The 5,000-nt window shown below is 52.5% G+C and overlaps 1 protein-coding gene across 1 annotated transcript in view; it reads left to right on the top strand.

The window, feature by feature from the left end:
- Positions 1 to 4,270: 4,270 nt before the first annotated feature.
- The window catches only part of LOC146724263 (dynein light chain roadblock-type 2-like), a 1,207-nt gene continuing 477 nt past the window's right edge, over positions 4,271 to 5,000 (top strand). Inside the window, exons 1-3 of the mRNA XM_085480285.1 lie at positions 4,271 to 4,349; positions 4,578 to 4,733; positions 4,850 to 5,000. The exon at positions 4,850 to 5,000 is cut by the window's right edge and continues 184 nt beyond it. The gene's annotated coding sequence lies outside the window, so the exon portion shown is untranslated. The remainder of the gene's footprint in view (positions 4,350 to 4,577; positions 4,734 to 4,849) is intronic.

Below are 5,000 nucleotides of genomic sequence, written 5' to 3'. Positions count from 1 at the left end.
GCAAACACGCCGCGAACGGACTTGGATGAATTTCTCGCTCGCCCGGCGAAAGCAACACGCCGCGAACGGACTTGGAAGAATTCTCGCTCGCCCGGCGAAAGCAACACGCCGCGAAGCAGACTTGGAAGAATTTCTCAGCTCGCACGTCGAAAGCAACACGACGCGAACGGAATTGGAAGAATTTCTCGCTCGCCCGGGGGGGGGGCGGGGGGGGGGGGGGGCGGGGGGTGGGGGGGGGGGGAGGGGGGGGTGTGGGTGGGGGGATCATTGCGAAGCAGAATTCGCCAAAGCGTCGGTTTGTTCACCCCCAACAGGGAAACGTTGAGCTGGGTTTTTAGACCGTCGTAAGGACAGGTAGTGTTACCCTTACTGATGAACTAGTCATTGCAATAGTAATCCTGTCAGTACCGAGAGGACCGCAGTTCGGACATTTGTTTCACGCACTCGGTCGAGCGGCGGTGGTGCGAAGCTACCATCCGTTGGAAATGCATGAAACCGCATTCTAAGGGCCGTATCCTACTCTCGTCGAAGGTGTGGGCAATGATGATCTCTAGGGGGGAAAAAAGTCTCGTGAGTCGAAAGGCTCTCCAAACCAATGTGACACTATTAGGCCGGCCGGTACGGGCCGGTCGTAGCAAAAAGAGAAAAACGGTTTGCCTGTACGGCGCCATCGCCCGTCGTTGGTCGATATCCACCGTATCGAAGGCCCACGGCCGTCTAACGGTCGATCCATGGGTTTCGCAAAGTTCGATTTTGTCAAGACTCGGGAATCGTCTGTAAACGACTTAGAGACTGGGGGGGGTGTTGTACTCGGTATAGAAGCAGTTACCACGCTGCGATCTGTTGAGAATCAGCCCCTCGGATTGGGGAGTCGTTCTGGTCGGTTTGTTAGACGAACCCCACACCTTCGACGGCGAAAGCAACACGCGCGAACGGACGTGGATGAATTTCTCGATCGCCGGCGGAAAAGCAACAACGCAGCCGAAAGGACTGGAAAATTTCTCGCTCGCCGGCGAACGAAAGAGCAGACGACGCAGAAACAAATTTTGGATTGGAATTTCTTCGCTTCGAAGGCGTGAGAAAGAAGCAAAGCAACACGCCGCGAGGCGAACTTGGAGAATTTTGTTCGCTCCGCCCGGCGAAAGCAACACGCCCGCGAGCGACCTGGGAAAAAGCGGCTGGTGCGGCGGTGGTGTCGCCCGCAAACGAAAGCAACACGCCCGCGATCGGACTTGGGGTTTTTTTGTTACGGGCCGGGCGCGTGCCGGCCGGAAGGTTGTTCGCCCCCCCCGCCAAAGAATGCAACACGCCACGATCGGACTTGGGTTACGAGCGGCGCGCGTGCCGCCGGAGGGTCGCCCGCCAACGAAACCAAACACGCCAACGATCGTACTTGGGTTACGGGCGGCGAGTGCCGACGGAAGGTGTCGAGCCTAATCAAGGCAACACGCGCTTATCGGGCCTGGAAAAATTTCCGCTCGCCTGGTGAGAGCAACGGCGGCCGCGAGGCGAACTTGCGCCTGTTCCCGAGTTCTCGGCTTGTACCGGCGAACGAGCGAGCTAAATGGGATTAATTAAATGAGGACGCATCGGAAAGTTTATTCGTGCAAACCACTTCCGGTTAGCATCGGGCATCATGCCTGAATTCGTCCACGTATCGGTTGGTAGTAGAATTTCGAAAATTTGTGCATCCGACGAGTGGAGCAGGGAATTAGCAAGATATCGTAATAATCGTGTCGCGGGCTGGGGGGCTCGTGCGGAGCGTTCGAAAAGTACGAAAAAACCCTGTTGAAATGTATTTCCGTATCGTAGCATTAATATCTCGTAGCGGCGATACTCGCCGTCAGGGCCACGGAGGTACCGCCGCGGGCGAAGACTTGGTGAATCATTCGGTCGTCCGGAAGGTGTCGCCCGTCCCGGAGGTGCGTCCGTCCCCAAGTTGAAGGCACGGCCGTTATTGTTGGTGGCCTTTCACGTCCGCACTATATTAATCCACGCCCCGAACGAGCCAGTCTCGGTACTGTTGCCGCGCGCGGTGTGCGTGATTTAGCAGTGGGCGAGTGTTCCGTACCGTAATCCGGTCACAGCAGCATTGCGTGTTGCGATCATCCGTTTAATAATTCGAAATATATGTCTCCGAAAAGGGGGTTTGAGGGGGGTTGGGGGGGTGGTGGGGCGGGGGGGGGGGCGGGGGGAGGTGTGGGGGGGGTGGGAGGGGGCAGGGGGGGGGGGAGGGTAAAAAAACAAAAAAAAAAAAAAAAAAAAGAGGGGGGGGGGGGGGGGGGGGGGGGGGTTGGGGGGGGTGGGATCGGGGGGGGGGGGGGTGGGTGGGGGGGTGGGGCGGGGCAATGGGGGGGGGGGTTGGCGGGGGGGGGGGGGGGGGCGGGGGGGGGAGGGGAGGGAGGGGAGTGGGGTGGCGGAGACGGGGGGCAGGGGGGGGGGGTGGGGTGGAGGGGGGGGTGGGAGGGGGGTGTTGGCGGGGGGGCGCGGGGGGGGCGGGGGGGGTGGGTGGGGAGGGCGGCGGGCGGAGGGGGGAGGGGGGAGGGGGGGGAGGGCGGGGAGGGGGCGGGGAAGGAACGGGCGGAGGCACGATCGGGGGGGATGGGCGGGGGGCGAGTAGAGAGGGGAAGGGGGACGGCGGGGTGCCGTCTGAAGGTGGGGGAGTTGGGCGGTGGGGGGGGCGGGATGGGGGGGGGGGGGGGCGGGCCAAAGGGCGGAGGCCGTGGGGACGGGGCAGGGGTCGGGAGCTGTGGGGGGGTGGATGGGGCGGTCCAAAAAACCACAAAAACAATCAAACAAAATAACACAAAACAAAACAAAAAAAAAAACACAACAACAAAAAAAAACAAAAATAAAAACGATACAAAACTAAAAAAAATAAACTAAAAATAACTAATAGAAAAACATACAAAAAACAAAAAACAACAAAAACACCACACAAAAACAAATACTATAACTAAAACAAAAAAAAAAAAAAAAAAAACACAATCACAAGATCTAAAAACAAAAAAAAAAAAAAAACAAAAACAAAAAAAAAAAAACAGTATCACCACCAAACAGACAAACAAACACAAAAAAAACAACAAAAAAAAACAACAAAAAACAACTAAACAAAAAAACAAACCAAAAAAACAAAAAAATTCGAGTTAGTAATCGGACAGCGCCCTCATGTCGAGCGAGCGCCGAATAGTAAGTAACTTTCGTCCGAAACGTTTTTACGTAGCTCTCCTCGTTGCGGCGCCGTAAATCGTCGTTAAGTGTTCCGGAGGTACCGCCGGCGGTCGTCTGACTTCGAGAGATCATTCGGTCGTCCGGAGGTGCCGCCCGTCCCGGAGGTGTCGCTGGTCGGCCGTGGTTCCCGGAGGTGTCGCCCGGCCCGGAGGTGTCGCCGGTCGGCCGTGGTTCCCGGAGGTGTCGCCCAGCCCGGAGGTGCCGCCGGTCGGCCATGGGTCCCGGAGGTGTCGCCCGGCCCGGAGGTGCCGCCCGGCCCGGAGGTGCCGCCGGTCGGCCGTGGTTCCCGGAGGTGTCGCCCGGCCCGGAGGTGTCGCCGGTCGGCCGTGGTTCCCGGAGGTGTCGCCCGGCCCGGAGGTGCCGCCCGACCCGGAGGTGCCGCCCGGCCCGGAGGTGCCGCCCGGCCCGGAGGTACCGTCGGTGCTTATACCTTATTGTCCCGGCATTTCGTTTGTTTCCTTCTTAATTAATGCTAATTATCGTTGTTTGACATTCACCATACGGCTATCGTGATAATATTTTATCGTACAATAGTACTTTTCGATCGTTCGCTCTCCGCGACAATGTCTCGATTGAACGCGCCTTTCGGCGCTCGCGCTCGCATACGGCCGTGCGTAGGACCGTGCGTCGCCGACCGCCTGGCCGGCCGGTTGGGTACTATCAAGAGACACGGTAGTGTCTCGCGACCAGTTAAGGGCGTAGCCGAGACACCGTGTATCTTAACGCGAGTCGGACATTTGAGTCTTTATAATATTTCGAATTCTCAATAACGGCTGAAGCAATCAAGTTTATACCTGACTTAATCGATAGATTGAGTTTGAATTATATAATAAAAGTGTCTTTATTTCTGCTCTACGTGATTTGTAAGCAGAGATATATAATTGCAAAGTCGAAATATGAAAAATTTCTTTTAAGAAATGTCCCCGTCATCATTATTATCATCGACCACGCAAACATAGTAGTATCGTGCTACACGTATTCACACGTATACAACACATGCGCACACATATATCACACGTACACAACACATGAATAGATGCATGTATTGGAAATGTCCATCTCGCACGTTTTACAACAGACGGCGATAGTTGCCCTCCGCTATATTGACAGCGTGCGGGGTTAGATATTTTCAATTTTCAATTTCAATTTTTACATTCAATTTTAATGTTATTATTTGCAAATTTATTGTCATAATAATTTATGTGCAAGTTTACAGTCTGTGATACAAAATCAGATATTTTGCTATTATTTCAATAATATTTCAATTATATAAATTATAAATGCCTATGTATGAGTGTGCATATATTTTTAATAATTTTCTTAATTAGCTTCTATATTTTTTTCAGTTGTACATCAAGCAGGTAGCATTATCAGCTCACTTGTGAGCATGGGTTGGGCAATGGCTAGTTATCATCGCAGCATTTGATTAGCTTAACAAGATAAATCTAATATCAGTGCTATAGGAACTATTTTACAATTTTTCTGGCATTTTCTTATTGCAGGTACATATATATCCAATAATTAATATACAAAATTAAATATTATTCATCACACACTTTGTATCAAAATAATATATTTTTTAAAATTTATTTAATCATTTTTATCATTGTGATTGTAGTGGCAAGGATCTTATTGCTCAGTGTCATTGCAAGCATCTGGCCTGTATATACCATAATATATTGCGTAATACATTGGCTAAGTATGACAATATAGATTTTGATAGATTCCCATGGAATATTGGAATTTTGTCGGACTTACAGTCATCCACC

The sequence above is a fragment of the Nylanderia fulva genome, unplaced genomic scaffold (assembly GCF_048542155.1).
Source record: "Nylanderia fulva isolate GAGA-0341 unplaced genomic scaffold, ASM4854215v1 Scaffold1400, whole genome shotgun sequence".
Classification (NCBI taxonomy): Eukaryota; Metazoa; Arthropoda; class Insecta; order Hymenoptera; family Formicidae; genus Nylanderia; species Nylanderia fulva.
This window is presented reverse-complemented; position numbering and strand designations above follow the sequence as displayed.